We start from the raw sequence: 18,068 nt of genomic DNA, 5'->3' as shown, positions 1-18,068 counted from the left end.
CTAACCTTGAGATTGCCTCCCAGTACTAGTAGTATAATATTTTTGTAGACTAATGGTACAACTTCGTTTGAACTTTTTCTTTTTTTTTAAAAATTAAAAAAAAATGGTCTATAAATTTTATCATTTTATCTAAATAAATCTTTATACTTTATTATACCCAAATAAACTCTTGATTTTAATTTGCATGTAAATAAATTTTTAATTTTTAATTTATATCTAAATAAATTCTTAATTTTTAATTTATATCTAAATAAACCCTTAATATAAATTAATATTTTATTTGATATAAGAGTTTATTTGGACACAAATCAAATAATAAGGATTTATTTGCATATAATAAAATATAAAAACTTATTTAAAAAAGGTAAAATAATTCAAAGACTTTTTTTAATATTTTAACTTTTTTTATAAATAAATTTCAACTTTTCATATTTCAAGAAAATTGAGGAAAAACATTATGCAATTATTAGTTATTTTGTCCCTTCACATCTCCAAGCCCTCCAAAACTTGCTAGACATTTTATGGGAAGCTTATGTCTAATTGAAAAAAAAAAAAAACCATTTAAATTTAAAAGAATTAAAGTCTAATGTTATTGGCCTAAAGTGGACAAAGTGCCTGGTTGGACCATGGACTTGGTTTCCAAGTTTTGGTTAGTTTTGTATTGATTAAATAATTAATATATGAGTTAAATTTGATTTACCGTAAATGTATAAGTGCTATACAACCATAAAATAATATTTCATTAATGAATAAAATTAAAAATAGTCAAGTTTTTAAAAATAAATTACTTTTAGTTTTAAAATATTTTTATAATGAAAGAAATTTATTTATTACAGATGACACAATAATTATTTAATCTATGTTCATGTTATACTATTTAAATTAATTAAGCATTTTCAATTTTACGCAATTGTTCAATAACAACTTGACCATCAACTATTTGATAATTATTGAAACGATCATCGAGAAAATTTCTACTTGTTGTATCATCAATCATATACCTACTCTCTAATTTGTCCTTAATTCATTTATAGTAGTCTAGTTTTGGTATGTATCAAATAAACTATTTGAAAAACCATTAAAAATATGATTTTTACACATTTAATCTACATTGTCTCATTTCTGTCTCTCTCTAGTTGTAAGAACATATTCTATTTTATTTTTTTTTTTGCATGAGAGTTGTTAGAGCATATACAACATTTAAGGTTGAAAATAAGAAATACATTTTCTTTTAATATTTTTGAAAATCACCACCATCAAAACAATCCAATTTAACAAAATTAGAATCCAATTACCTTAATGTTTTACCTTCAATAGCCATTGTTGAACCATTAAAGCCTTAAGATTGTCAAAATAGTATTTAAAAAATATGAAATAATTTTTTTTCAAAATTGAGGAAAGACTTTAAGACATATAATAGTGTGAAATTGTCTTAATGTTTTATTTGTTTTCGTTGTATTATTTACTTAATATGTGTTGAAAAAGTTATAGATAACAAACCTTAAGAATATAAGAAAACCTAGCAGTTGATTGCATTTTGAAATTAATCCACTAAGCATTCATCAATGTATAACAAGATTAACGAACTGTTATAAAAAATCTACAGCAAATAATTATAAAAAAATCTAGGAATTATTTAAAGAAATATTGAGTGTTCTGATATTTTTATTCTATATACTTTCCAAAGAAATCACAAGAATATTTATAACTTAATTAAATATATGTTTATTTTAATAGATATAACTATCTATCTAAATTTTCTATTTGTTCAAGCATAAATGTCCATTCAAATAAAACTATTTATTCAAACATAACTGCCAATGTAAAAAACGATTTGTTTTGAACGCACATAATTATCCAAATATTTAATTAAATAACAATATTTATTAAAAGTTAATATTTAATGCACTTTGTATGATTGCAATACACTGTCAATCAATCATAAGGTTATACCTCATTAACGAGTAAAACTAATAATAAAAAAGTTTATATGGATGTTAATGTGGACGTTTTCTTAGACAAGTACTCTCTATGTGGACATTTTATATAGACAGCTTCTCTTTTTAATATGTAAGAAAATTTTTTAAATTTTATCTTTAAAATGACACATAAGATTTTTTAAAATTTTAGGTTATTTATCAAAAAATATATTTAAAAGTTATTTAGTTATCCAAAACTTTCAAAACAAAAATGGAAGATAAATTCATATATATAATAATAATTTATCATATTATCTATAATCAACTCTCTATTATTTTTTACTACAAGTGTTGTTCCAATTTTAGCTTTATCTTTTTACAGGAAATCTTGATTTTAAATTTTTAAATGTTAGTTTCATATTATCAATATTTTTTTCAGCCAATTTAAATTTAAAATAATTAAATAGATAAAATTATCCTTTTAAAATAAAAAGTAAATTATAATATAAATTTGAAATTTTAAAAGTTAATCTTATTTAATTCAAATTTCATTAGTTATGTAGATATATCTCTTTTTAAAATTTTAAAATCTCAAAATTTGATATTTTTACATGCATATATATTTTTTTATATTCATTTATTTTTTAAAATGGTTTTAAAATTAAAAAAGATAAATATGATTTATTATATTTCAAAATTCAAAATATATTTATCAATTTAAAAGTTATTTATACACTTAATTTTCATACAATAAACCTATGTTACACCACTATTATTTTTCAATTTGCAACTTTTCTTTAGAAAGTATACTGCTACTTTCATAATTTTATTCTTATAAAAAGCTAATATTTATTTTGATTAATTTTTCTTTTAACACTTATTTACTATTTTTTTTCTTTCATATTTTGTTCAGGAGCTTTGATCATTTATCATAAAGTGATAGTGTATGTTCATAAATGTTTATTAAAATTCTTTTGTTTTTTGGGAAATTTATATTAAAATATAACTTACTAGAATATCTTTTCTAAAAATTTGTATTTGTTTGGATTTTTGGTAATTTTTTTCCTGATTTTAACCTATTGTCAAGAAAAAAATTTTTTACCTTTCACATTTTTTATATATTTCAGAAACAATTTGTTTTGTTATGAATTAGTTCTTGAGACCATACAATTTGGTTCTGATAAAATAAGTGCTATCATTTCTAGAGGAAAAATGCTTATCTCATTGCTTGCCTTGATCCATGAATAATTATTTTGGGTCAATTCATGAGATAACAATGATAGAAATATTATGTTTTTTGTTTCTATTTTAAGATAAATGGCTCAAAAGATATTCAATTTGATTGTATCATATATCATTATAATTGATTCAGAATTTATGGTTATATACTTTCAATATTTTAAAAATTACCATAAGCTAATTCATATATCAAACGGTTTTGTCTACCATTTTAGATTTGTTTCCCATTTTTATCATGTAAAAACATTTTTATACTCTACAAATTTCCTCAACCATTATAGATAATTCATAATTTATCATGTAAACAATGTTTTGTTCGAAAATTTGTTTAAAAAACAATTTCATACTACATTATAGACATAAAAAAAAAAGGAAATGAATTTTATTTGGAAGCATAACTCCAATTAAAGCTGAAAATCGTTGTCAATTTGTAGAAAGAAAAATGAAGATTCCAGAATCAAAATTTTACATTATAAGAGATGAAAAAATGGAAATAAAGCTTTGTTGAAGTTGAAAATCGATCGAAATTTGGAAAACAAAAACGAAAATTTCAAATTCGATTCTTGGAATTCCTTTCGGCTTAGCGCTTAAGGGTTTGTCAGCCACAAAATTTGCAGCAGCAAATGATAAATTAATGTGCAAATGAAGCAATAAATTGCAAACTCCTAAATAGAATGTTTTAAATTACTTACGATTTAACAATTCTATTGCTCTGTAAACGTAATTTGCAGCGAGAATAGAAAACAATGGGGAAGAAACAGAAAAGAAAAAATGAGCTTGGAAAAATAAAGAATAAAAATGAATTAAAAGACAACCTAAATACAAGTAACCCATCCCAGATATGCCAAGCATATTCTTGTTGCAACACTATCTCATGTTGCAACAATGAGGCCTTGTCCGCCTTTGTAACTTGACCCACGTGCAGATCATCTGTCTTGGGGACTGGCAGTGAGCTGTATAATAATCTTCTATGCATCCAAGTTGGCAGAACATCAAGCTGTGCAGATAAAACACCAGTCTTGAGCTGTTGAATTTCTCTACCCACATTCCCATACTCACATCTTCCATGTTGACCAACTGCGGATAGTGAAATTATTTAAATATTAAGTAAAACATGCCAATCACCATGATCTTCAGGGGAAGAGAGAGGAAATTGTCGAATTGCTCTTAAATTGTGCTTTTCAAACTATGACACGATGAAGAGTGCAATGTCAGATGACAATATGTATCCTGGTCCATTTGCATAGGGCAGATACGGTTCCTCCGGCCACTTCCGAAACAGCCGATGCTTCCCACAAATTCCATAAAATTAATTACCATGCAGCAACAACAGCAATTTTGAATTCACAGGAAATTATTTAGAAAGTTTCAATGAACCAAACTTTCAACAAATAAAAAACAGTCAAAAAGTAAGAAAAAAAATCTCAAGAAACAGCTGAAATGTGCAACTGATATAGATTGATGTTTCTACAAGCTAAATCATCCCATGATTCGTTTAACTACGCATTAACTGATGAACTGAAATAACCTAGAGCAAAGACCATCCATTATGTATTTGGCATTATCATCACAAATGTGTATACAAAGAAATGTGTGATGAACTGAAATAGATGCATTTGATGAACTGATGTTACCATTAACTGATGAACTGAAATAACTGCATCAACTCTCATAAATGTGTCATCATCACAATTCATTATGTACTTGGCAGCCGCCACACTGGCCTGTAACAAACACCTTAAAACAATCTCAAGAAACACCTCAACTATTCATTTCTTCAAACTGGGAAAAAATTTCACACACACCCCATAGTCACAGATGGTAACAGTTTTTAACACGACAAGGTCATAGTTGTCCATATAAGGCACAATAACAATATGTCCAAAAAAACTCTGCTTCCTTTCCTCGATGCTATCCAAACATACGGAGAAGGTGGTTAAATACAGAGCTTTAGGCTTGAAACTATTAAGGATAGTCTTAACGTACCACTGCCAAAAAGAAACAAGCAACCACATTTGAAGATTTAACAAGTTCATGCAGCATTCAAGACTTCCTTACAGCCATCCGCACAGCAAAATGATTGCCTGCTGAAAGCATACCAATAAGCAGATCCACAGGCTGCTCAGAAAGTGGTGGAGCCTTCCATCCATTGGTCATCTCAAGATGCTTTTGAGGAGTAAAATTAACTAGGATGTGATGTAGGCAAAGATGCCCCAAATACGGAGTGGACATCAATGTCCCCGTTCAAAGTTAGTCCACTGGCATCCTTAACATTATCAACTCATATGAAGAATGAGTCAACATGCAACACGATGGATGGTATTAAGTTTACAGTGTATAACTTGCAGTCTGATAAGGAAAAGAAGTAATGTGCCTTCCATCAACATTAACATGATATCCCTCCAAAACCAGCAATAGGAGTCAGGACAAAAACTTTGCTCCGAAAGGGCCACGGTCAACATTTTTCTTCGGCCTATTAACTGTTTCAACCGCCATGTTGTCTTGTGCTCCTCAGAGTGATCATGATTGTCATCCCGAATCCACTTCTCATACTTGAACTGACCATCAACTGCAGGTATAAAGAAGTAGGCATTTTTCTGGCATGAGAATGTAGAATATTGCCATGAATTAAAGCTGTAGATTTTTGTTTTCTCTTGAATTTTTTCATTGGTTAGGCCTGAAGAGAGTTGAATTTGTTAAAATAACTGAAACGTAACGCAATCCATGGTTCCATGATGAATTTGTATAATTCATGGATCTTCTGTTTTTAAAATGCGACCAAAGGTTGAATAGGTGAAGGATTTGGTTTTCATTCAATTGGTTGATCCAATTAGAAAGAGACTGTAATATTAATAAATTCATAATTTTGATATTAAATAAGGATTGAATATAATAAATATTTAATAAAAATACGCATTTGGTTATCGTATGTCTTTAATGTAGAATTAAGAGGTTAAAGACTAAATCTCACCACTTACCAAAAAATTAGGAATAATAAAACAGTAAAATAATAAACCTTAAAACCAGTGTAAATATTTATTTTTTTCAGTTTAATCAGTTTTTATTCATTTTAGTGAAAATTTGATTTTATAAATTAGACATATCATCGATTTTTTATTCAATTAGTCCGATTCGATGTTTTAATCACCTGTTATTTTTTATAATTTTTTTTGTTACTTCCTAAAGCAAGTGGTACGTAGATGTAGCCATGTAGGGATTTCGGTCGGCTAAATGAAGAGTGAGGGAAAGAGAAGGCTTATTTTGTTTGTAACAATTATTCTCCATTTTATTGAGAAAATAACAGGCTTTAAGTTTGTAACAAATTTGTTTCTTCTGCTCCCCATGTTTTGCTTGTTTGCATTTTGCTTCGCCTTCACTGATTTTCATAATTATTTGGCAACTGATCCGCTCTTATCTTTGATTCCACCTCTTGGAATATGCCTATTTGAGTTTTATCATTATGCTTGGTCCTTTAGATTTGTCCCATTCATTTCTCCCGTTAGTCAGAATCCGTTTATATTTTTCTAGTGGTAGTATAAAAATGTGTTGTATCTATGCAGCATTCCTTCGTCTGATTTGTACCCCCGCTATTTGACAAATGGATATGCTACTTAAATCTCTCTTCCTTTTTTTTTTTTTTTTGAAATCTCACAGCATATAAGTTAATATTCTTATATCATAAGTCATAAAATTTTCTCTTTTTTTTTTTATGACTTTCTCTTTCTTTTATATCATTTGTAATAACATTTCCCATTATGTTTAGGCATGGTTTGGAGTTCGGCTGCAACCCAAATTCCGTTGCCATTTCTGAAGGACCCACTGGTTAATATCGAAGCCTCGCCTTTCCATGGAGGAATAGATCAAGTCAACGGCCAACACTATCACACATCACCACCAACGGGGCATGTTAGAGGATAAATAGCCCTAGCTCATCACAATCACACATATGCGAGGTGTCCTAATCCTGTGAACCCACCACCATAGTCCACAAGCCCCTGACCCTCACCCCTCAAAAACCACAACTCCCATTACGTGCAGCCCAGGAACACCCCCTTCTCTCTTTCCTTGCCTTGTCCCAACAACACCACTAATTAGATAACATGGCTTACAGCACCCTAGCAGCACCAGAACCTAATGCATCATCCAATTCCCTAGATCCCATCCTAAAAAAGTTGCAGAATCCTATAACTACCACCACCAAAACCAGTCATCCAATAACCCCATACCTTCCACGAAGCCCTTTTTCATGACCGATTACTTCTCCAAATTGAACCTTAATTACAAAACCTCTACACCCCAAAAGCCTATCAGCAACCAACATAACCACCCTCCACCTAGTAGAGACATTCATTGACAAGCCAAGGCCATGACAGTGTCAGATGCTGATTCATCTAGGTTTTCACTTATCAAAGCAAACTACCTGCGTCATAAAACAGCTAAAGAATCATTAAAAGAGAACGTCAGGAAAACATCAAAGGATTTGGATAAAAAGAAAGAACAACACAAATATCAGTGCTAATTTCGACGACGAAGGAGAAAGAGGTGAAGAATCTGCATGAAGGACATCATGATATGAAGAAAGCTTCAGCTTCAGTAGGTAGAAAGATATCCTTTTGTGGTTCACAAGGAGAGCTGGCTGATACTCTTGCAAATTTTGGTGTCAAAATTGTTTCAGTTGATATGCCACCGTTTATGCAGATCCATGCGGTTGATTGTGCAAGAAAGACTCATGATAGCCTTGAAAAGTTCACTTGCAGAACCCTTGCCCTCACTCTCAAGAAGGTACGTAATACTGATAATTAGTTAAAATAAGTATATCCAAATTCAAGTACTAAAAAATAAACGATTTTTCTCCTTGCGACTATTGTTTTTTTGTATTAATTTTTGTCGATCCTATGAACTATTATTTGGGTATTTGAGTTTGTGATTGACATAATTGATGGACTTTTGGGTGTGCAGGAGTTTGATGGTGTCTATGGACCGGCATGGCATTGCATTGTGGGGAAGAGTTTTGGGTCTTTTGTAACACATTCAGTTGGTGAGTTTCTATATTTCTCAATGGATCAAAAGTTGTATGTTCTCTTGTTCAAAACAACTGTACAAAGAGCTGATTGAAGTGGCTGGCGTGACAGAGAACATTTTGGAAGTTAAAGCATATCTAGTATAGAAAACCTTTTTGAAGCTTAAAGCAGTGTTGTCCTATTTGTAGCTTTTACATTGCTTTTGAAAAAAAGAAAAGAATTAGAGGTTATTTGTGTTTAATTTAAATTGTAGAAACGACCCTTTTTAAGTGGTCTAACCTGTAAGATATAGTACTTTGTTTTGTCTCAGAAATACAGAATCCATTAGCAGCTCACATTCCAATGTGCCATCTTCACTTTGGTTCCTAAGTTGTACTAATTCTTTCGGATTCTAAAACTTCCTATTGTTTTCTGGTTGAATTTAAGATATTGCCAAAAACTCTTAGCAGTTGCAATTTAAAATTTAAAATAAGATATGATGATTGAATATGAAAATAATAAAAAAATATAAATTAAAATTTAAAAAAAAATTATATACAAGTTTAATAAAAATAAATATATATTTTATTTTTTTATATTAATATAACATATAATTTTTACATAAAATATGATAGTAATATATGAATTATTAATATTTTATTTGATATGAATACACTAATTGTTAAATTTAATCAATTTATCATATTGTTAATTTGATCTTACTTTTTGGTATTAAACAACCCAAAGCTAGGAATACAGGAAATGAAATTGCTTAAAAGTTGATTAATTACATTGCTAGAAACAGGAAATAAAATCAATCAAATCATGCTAGTTTGATTTCAGCACCCTAGCAGTGATAGAAACGTGGCATACTATGATTGGTACCCGCACTAGTAGGAGTCTCTCAAACTACAGAAGACCCCGTGTTTCTCCTGTTAGACTCTCAGGTTCATTGTTTCACATTTTACTTCCGAGGCCTGACTCTGAGCATATGGCTATGTCCTGCAATTCAGCATTTATTTTTTGGAGAAAGGTTGTCCCACCAGTGGGCCATAGGCTGATGGAGTCAATTCTATGCATGTTCTTATTTTGACTAGCAAGCTTAGAAGAAACCTGCAAAACATGCAAGGATGATGTCCCTTCCACTTTATTTTGATGCAAAGCTTGGCAACATAGTCAATGGTCTTCCAAAGAACTGTAGCATGCCAGGTATTTTTTTTTAGAATATTTACTTATAATATATATATAATTATTGACGAATTTATAATTTTATCAATGTACTTGAGAAAATTTTGAAAATATTCAGAATAAAAACTTCATTCAATTTTTTTTTTTTGAAACTTTAAGATGTCCATGAATATCTTACTGAAAAAGTTGGATCCGTCTCTTATCTGTAATATGTATCTTATCAGTTCCTATTTCATAATGGGGTTAAGATTTGGTTTAGCTCCTAGCGCTTTATTCTGTTGTTTCACACCTCAAAGCCAATTTCAGCAATTTGTAGCATGAGTGGATTGATTTTATTTGATCTTTGCAAAAGGAGGATGTTTTAAATACGACCTATTAGTAAATTTATTAGAGGATCGTACATTATTGAATGTGTGTTGAAGGACTGTGGTCATCAAGCACTTTTGACAGGTTCAGGGACCTGAGATAATTTATTCAGCCTGGTGCTCCTCTGCTCAAACAGGAAATATGGCAATCAGCCCTGTTGTTATGGTTTCTCAAGGGCGCACATCCCAGACCCAAAGCCTGAATTCTCTCCACCTCCGGCAAGAAACAACCATGTTCTTACAAAGAATTGGGCCAACTGGAACTTCTAATTTTGTTTGTAATTCCTGGATCTAACTTCTATTCACATACCTTTTACCCCAAAGCCCATTATTCTCCTCTAAAAGCCTAAGGGCTTATAAAGGGCATCCCATGTTTCTCCCCACCTTCAATTAGAAAGGAACTGCAGTATCCTGCACAGAAAAAAAGTGGAATTTTAGCGTAATGGAATAGCAACCGGAAGTATAATGTCATTCAGTTTCTAATTTTAAGGGACATTGTTCAAAAAAACCCATAGAATTGGGTTGATTCCTCTGAGGAGCTTATTATTCAAATATTACACACAGTCAACAAACAAAATTTTGAAATCAAAATTAATTCAATTGATTCATATTATTTTTTTTAAAATTAATATCAAATAAATTTAATATTTAAATTTTAACATTTGTAACTCTTTCTCTTGTCTTTAGATTGAAAGCATAAAGAAGATAAAAGTTTAGCCTTTGTTTTCCGGCGATAAACTTTACCTCTCTTTTAACCCCTAAATAGTTACAAATATGTTTATGTTTGCCTTTGTGTGGAAAGCATGTCAGGTTTAAAGGTCAATTTCCCGTTGTAAGTTTAAGGGTCAATTCCCTATTCTCAATTTGAACTCTTAAAATTTAGGAATTTAGAGGAAAAGGGATAAGGTGGTGTAAAATGAATTAGAAATTTCACAGACAAATTATTGTTAAAAGTAATTCTTGGAAAACGTGGGAACTTTCTACAGAGATTGGGTAGGCCAAAGTCATTTTTATTGGTTTGAATGTTAGACATATTACTTGGCAGGACACCTACGCTTATTTCTAAGGACCTTTGTCCTTCCAGACATGTACTTCTTACTTTCGACAAGTACTGTGCTGTACCCTTTTCTTATCAGCATTGACAGTTTAATTAGTGCATACCAATAGGTCTGTCCAAACTTAAGGTCTAAGCAATGAAAAATTGAGTGGTATAAATTAATTTGATTTTAATATAATGATTATATGGATAATTATATTAAATAAGCTTTCAATAAAATATCGATTAAGAAATTAGAAAATAGAGGTGAATGAAAGATGTTGTTTATGTCAACATAAAAAGAATATAGAGATCATCTAATTTTTTGTTATGAATATGTAAAAATAGTATGAAGAAAGGTATTACAATCATATAAGATTGAGAGAATAATCAAGAAGTGGATTGAAGAATTGAAATGGGCAATGACAATAATAAAAAGTAAGGTATTAATATAAGTAGTATTGTGCATTGTTTAGAATGTTCATATATACTATATATAAAGAAAAATGAATTATAAATTATTCAAAAATAAAGAAAAGCCAGAAAAACAAGTGTATGAACTGATTAAAAAAGTTGTTAGGACTTACATGAATTACATTTTATTGTTGTTGACCCAATCAATAAAATTTTATATGATGCATGGAATATAGATAAAGTTATATTGTATAATAGTTAGAATATGATTTAATTATATATATATATAATGTATGTATTGTAGTAATTTTATTACTTTTTTTGGATAAATAAAATACAACTTATCCAAAAAAAAAAAAAAAGGTAAATTAGTTAAGCACATTGAGGTGTTTTATGGGTTAACAAGGCGGAATCTGAGCATGACTCAGAATGGAGGGTACATTTAACCTTCCAAAGAGAATAAAAAAATTTAAAAGGGCACAAAAGTTAAGATTTTGGGATGCATTCTAACACTCAAATAAATCTTTAAAGGAGGAAGAAAATAAGATTAAAAGGAAAATTAGCTTGGAATGCTTGGAATGAGATGATCTTACCTTCCAGCCTTTTATCTAGAGGCTTTTAAACGTGAGTTGCATGGCATGGACCAGGTAAAATGAGACAAAATTTACATGAATTTCTTTTAAGTAAAATTTATAAAATTTTTTAAAATAATTTTAAAAATTTTTTAATAAAATTAAATTCATAAAATTTAATGTAAAAATTAATCATATATAAAAAAATTATTAAAAATATTATTTATAATTTAAATTTGATCAATACTTATTTAATGATAAAAATTTTATCAATGTTTTTATTAAAAATATCTATTTAAAAATATATATCAAAATTTATTTAAATTTTTTAAAACTTTTCATATTTAATTTATATAACAAAATTTTTTAATCTATCAATTTTAATTTTAATTTTTAATTTTTAATTTTAATTTTAATTTTAATTTTAATTTAATTATTTTAATAAAAAATTTCATAAATTTTATTTAAAAAGTTTTATCTAAATCTTTTCTATAGAAATGAATGCGTATCTAACTAAGACAAGTTTCATACCTGTGACACCTTTAACAGAACAGGGCTTGAGCGGATGACATTCTCAAAGCCTACCTAGACTCTTCTCTCTGTGTAGTAGGCCTTCTGAACTCAGCTTTATTCCTGGGTCTTTAACTTTATTCGGTCTAACAAAGCACATTAATTTACAAGCTTTTGTCAAGAATTTGCTAGTAATTTTACTTTTATTGATTAGGCAAAAGGATTAAAAAAAAAAACTCTTAAACTAAAATTAAATAATTATTCAAGATTTTATTATTTTTTCAATTAATAAATTTTTAATATTCATTTTCATCAATTAAGTTTTTGTTAAAAAGTTTTTTAATTATTTTTATCTAATCAAGGATTTAATAGAGTAAAACTAAATATTTAAAAATTTAATTAAATAAAAATAAATATTTTAGGATTCAATTTATTTGAAATAAAAAAGTCATAATTTGATTGATTATAATAAAATATCAAAAGCTTAAATAATCATTAAATTTTTATTTGAGAGTCTTTTTTATTTTTTAACTATTGATTATTAGTTAGAAAATATGATGAAGAAAAAGAAAGGTAGAGGTACCTTCAAAGGTATAAGCTTTCAAGATCCTACTAAATTAAGCATGACGAAATTAAGATAGTAAAAAATTATAAACCCTAAAATTCAAAATCAAAATCTCAAATGAGGAAAGTAACATATAGAAATGAGTTTGTAAAACTTGTACATACCAAGTTATTGCATCTCAATTACACTTACATTTGTACTTAGGAAAACATTTTGCCACATGATTATGAAAAGTTATGGGGTAGAAATGCAACTTGAAGAGGGACCTATCCTTAAGATATTCTAAACTTTTCAATGTTCCATCTCAAGTAGTTATTTTTCACATTGCTTTTTGTAAACTCAATTTTTTTAGATTTAAAATTGTTAAATATTGAATTTTGATAGTTTAAATTAAAAAATTATTATTTTACTCAAGGATTAAGTGAATATTAAAAAAGAATAAAAAAAAGTTAATCTTACATAAGGCTAATTCTTCCCAAGTACTTGAAACTTTTATCACCTATACTCACCACGTTTATATCTTTTTTTTTCTCTTATCTTCGTTCTCTTTTTTGCTTCGAAACTATGTACAGTTCACGATCTGCCACGTACGATTGAATTCCATTTGATGTAACGGTGAAAATTGGCCCAAAGCCCATCGCTTTCAGCCATCAGCATGTGCTCTCGGGAATGAGATGGGCAGGATGTGACGCTGACAAGGAAAATTTCCACACCGCCCCTCGACTCTCAGCCTCAATCTCTATAGTAACCAAAGCCATTTTTGAAGCACGTTTTCAATACCCTATCAGCCACACTTGATTAAGGACTTATTAGTTATATAATTATGCTAGTTATTCTCAAAATAGAACCCTTAGCGAACTTTTGCAGTTACTTAATATCCATTCAAGGGTTCGGTTAAACGGTTTTTACAGCATCAAGTAATATATTTTATAATTATTAAAAATTCAATCGAAAAGTATTTTTTTGATACGATAAAAATCCTCAAATTGGAGTTTTAAATGGACCCTTAGGCTCGACCCATTATAGGCATGGTAGAAAGATGCTTTCCGGGGATTGATTTCGCTTGTTTAGCTAGGTATTATGCTTTTTGGTAAGCTAGTTAGGTCAGAGGCAAATGGCGTGGGGGCACCGTATAAATAGGTTTAAGTTAGTCTTATAACAATTAGAGGAAAGATGAGAAGGTGGGAAAGTAAGGGTTAGGCATTGATGGTTATGTTGCTCATGGTTGCAAAAAAAATTTTTTAAGTTTTTTGTTAAAAAAATGAAATTAAAAATAATTAAATTAAAAAAACAAAATACACAGATACAATGAGTTAAAAAACAAAAAAAAAATTTAGTTTTTTGTTTCCAAAAAAATCGTGAAATAAAAAATAATTAAATAAAAAATACAAAGATAAAATGTGTTAGAAATAGATAAATGAAAGAAATTATGGTGCGGTCAAGTTGGGCAGAAATTTACTTGCTTAAGGCCAAAACATGCCACGTTAATTTTTACATAACCAAATAATCACGTGATATTTTTTAGTTTTTAAAATCCTTGAAAATTTCAATCAAACATTAATGTGTCATATCAACAAAATCGAAATACACGTCAGCAATGAGAAAGTTGGATGGGTTTCCGATTGGATTAAAATTTAAAATTCATAAATATAAAATATTTTGATTTGAAATTCATGAATTTAATATAAGGATTAAAATCGAGTACATAGACTAATTATACAACTTAATCTTTTATATTTAATACTGGAAAAAATTATTGAAAACCGAAAATAAGTATACACAAGTTGTATATTCAATTATTCATCTTATATACAGAATACCAAACAATGTATTTAAGGGTAGATTTAAATAGATAATAAAATTGGTTTTAAAAAAATTAATTTCAATGAGATTAATTTTTGTAATAATAAAATTAAAATTAATAGTGAAAATATGTATTTGAATACAAATATAATAATAATAGTAAAATGAATTATAATAAAAAAATGATCATTAAAAATATTATATTAAAATTTATATAATAAAAATATTAAATTATTAAATATTTATAAAATTTAAAAATATTATATTATTTTTCTGTTAAATAATAGTTTTGTTAGTAAATATTAAGAATTAATAATTTTATCTTTTAAAAATCATTTTAAAAACTTTTAAATAATTAATTAAAAGTAAAACAAAATTGAAAATGAATAAAGTTGAAAAAAATAAAACAAATAAGGGTTAAAAATGGAATAAATCTTTCTAGTGAAGTTAAAAAATTTTAATTGGACCAATGAGGTTTCACGATGAGATATCGTGCTATGTCATTCAAATACGAAAATTGCGTGATTTACATCTTTAGTCATGCCTATCACTCCGTTTAAATTCAAATCAAGTCTAAGTACTCCCTTAGTCAATTTTTTAAAATTTTTTAGATATTTCAAAATTATTTTTTAATATTGAAAACTCTTTTTTTATATTTTAAAATTATTTTTATAATTTTTTTAACATTAAAAATCATATAATTTTAATTTTATAAAAAACTTAAATTTTAATATTAAATATATTAAAATCATAAATTTTTTCTTAAACTCCATAAAAATAAATAATATCTAAATAATTAGAGGGGAAGGGAGTATAACTTTGAATTACTTTGACTAATTGATTTTTGATAGCTTGAGTTTTAAGATTTGATTTATTGAATATTGAACCTATTTCCTAACTTAAGTTATTAAGCATTTTATTACTTAGCTTAAGTAGCCAGTGAGTTTAATTTGCAATCAATTTTTTTTATAATTATTATATTTATATTATGTAATATTTTAAATTTATTTTTTCTATTCATTTTTTTAATCTTAAAATTATATCTTTTTTAACATATAACTCTCTCTTTTTTATTTTTCAAAATTATTTTCATGACTTTTTAATTTTTGGTATTAAAAATAATGAACATCAATTTTATAAAAAATAAAATTTAAATATAAAATACTATAAAATCAAATTTTTCTTAAACTTTTTGAAAATTAAATAAAGATAAACAATAAATGATAGTCTTAACGTACCACTGCCAAAAAGAAACAAGCAACCACATTTGAAGATTTAACAAGTTCTTTCAGCATCCAAGACTTTCTTGCAGCCATCCTCTCAGCGAAATGATTGCCTGCTGAAAGTATGCCAATAGACAGATCCACAGGCTGTTCAGAAAGTAATGCAATCCATGGCTCCATGATGAATTTGTTTAATTCATGGATCTTCTGTTTTTAAAATCGACCAAAGGTTGAACAGGTGAAAGTTTTGATTTTCAATCAATTAGTTGATCCATTTAGAAAGAGATTGTAATATTAATAAATTCATGATTTTGATTTTAAATAAGGATTGAATATAATAAATATTTAATAAAAATATGCATTTGATTATGGTATGTCTTTAATGTAGAATTAAGAGGTTAAAGAATAAATCGCACCACTTACGAAAAACTTATGAATAACAAAATAATAAAATAAACCTTAAAACCGGTGTAAATATTGATTTTTTCGGTTTAATCGATTTTTATTCCTTTCGTTGAAAATCTGATTTTATAAACTATTGACATGTCATCCATATTTGATTCAACTAGTCCGATTTTTTAATCATCTGTTATTGTTAATGATATTTTTCTTGTTACTTCCTCCGGTAAGTGATACATAGATGTAGCCATGTAGGGATTTAGACCGGCTAAATGAAGGGTGAAGGAAAGAGAAGGCTAATGTTGTTTGTAACAATTATTCTCCGTTTTATTGAGAAAATAACAGGTTTTGTTTCTTGCGCTGCCCTTGTGTTCCTTGTTTGCATTTGCTTCGCCTTCACTGATTTTCATAATCATTTGGCAACTGATCCGCTCTCATCTTTGATTCCATCTCTTGGAATATGCGTATTTGAGTTTTATCATTATGCTTAGTCCTTTAGATTTGTCCCATTCATTCCTCCCATTAGTCAGAATCCGTTTATGTTTTTTTAGTGGTAGCATAAAATGTGTTGTATCTATGCAGCATTCCTTCGTCTGATTTGTACCCCCGCTATTTGACAAATGTGTATGCGACTTAAATATCTCTTCCTTTATTATTATTATTTTTTTTTTTTTTGAAATCTCACAGCATATAAGTTAATATTCTTAGATCATAAGTCATAAAATTTTCTCTTTTTTCTTTTTATGACGTTCTCTTTCTTTTATATCATTTGTAATAACATTTCCCATTATGTTTAGGCATGGTTTGGAGTTCGGCTGAAACCCAAATTCCGTTGCCATTTCTGAAGGACCCACTGATTAATATTGAAGACTCGCCTTTCCATGGAGGAATAGATCAACTCAACGGCCAACACTATCACACATCACCACCTACGGGGCATGTTAGAGGATAAATAGCCCTAGCTCATCACAATCACACATATGCGAGTTGTCCTAATCCTGTGAACCCACCACCATAGTGCACAAGCCCCTGACCCCCACCCCTCAAAAACCACAACTCCCATTACATGCAGCCCCAGGAACACCCCCTTCTCTCTTTCCTTGCCTTGTCCCAACAACACCACCAATTAGATAATATGGCTCACCTAGTAGAGACATTCATTTACAAGCCAAGGCCATGACATTGTCAGCTGATGCTGATTCCTCATGGTTTTCACTTATCAAAGCAAACTACCTGCCTCATAAAACAGCTAAAGAATCATTAAAAGAGAAGGTCAGGAAAACATCGAAGGATTTGGATAAAAAGAAAGAACAACATTTCAAATATCAGTGCTTGATAGCAAGAAAATAATTTCGACGATGGAGGAGAAAGAAGTGAAGAATCTACTTGAAGGGCATCATTATATGAAGAATTCTTCAGCTTGTAGAAAGATATCCTTTTGTGGTTCACCAATAGAGCTGACTGATACTCTTGCAAATTGTGGTGTTCAGTTGATATGCCACCGTTTATGCAGATCGATGCGGTTGATTGTGCAAGAAAGACTCATGATCGCCTTGAAAAGTTCAGTTGCAGAACTCTTGCCTCTCTCTCAACAAGATACGTAATACTAATAATTAGTTAAAATTGTTTTCTCCTTGCGGATAATTTTGTCAAAGTCATCAGTTTATGTACTTGCGAATACCCTTGTATCCTTGGTACAAGAATTCTTGTTTACAAAATCTCAATGAGTTCAAGCCACGATTTTTGAAACAAAGATGAACATTAGATAAAAGGGGTGAGCTATGTTCTTCAATTGCAATGGAAAAAGCTGCTCAAACCATATAGCTACGCAATGT

The 18,068-nt window shown here is 28.7% G+C and overlaps 2 pseudogenes; one reads left to right on the top strand and one right to left on the bottom strand.

Moving 5' to 3' along the window:
- Positions 1-3,929: 3,929 nt before the first annotated feature.
- LOC149514105 (hydroxyproline O-galactosyltransferase GALT6-like) lies at positions 3,930-5,884 on the bottom strand (annotated as a pseudogene).
- A 1,171-nt stretch (positions 5,885-7,055) lies between these two features.
- Positions 7,056-8,504, top strand: LOC149514104 (uncharacterized; annotated as a pseudogene).
- The last annotated feature ends 9,564 nt before the right edge of the window (positions 8,505-18,068 follow it).

The sequence above is a fragment of the Durio zibethinus genome, chromosome 17, assembly GCF_047325235.1.
Source record: "Durio zibethinus cultivar Kanyao isolate XHJ-2024 chromosome 17, ASM4732523v1, whole genome shotgun sequence".
Lineage (NCBI taxonomy): Eukaryota > Viridiplantae > Streptophyta > Magnoliopsida > Malvales > Malvaceae > Durio > Durio zibethinus.
This window is presented reverse-complemented; position numbering and strand designations above follow the sequence as displayed.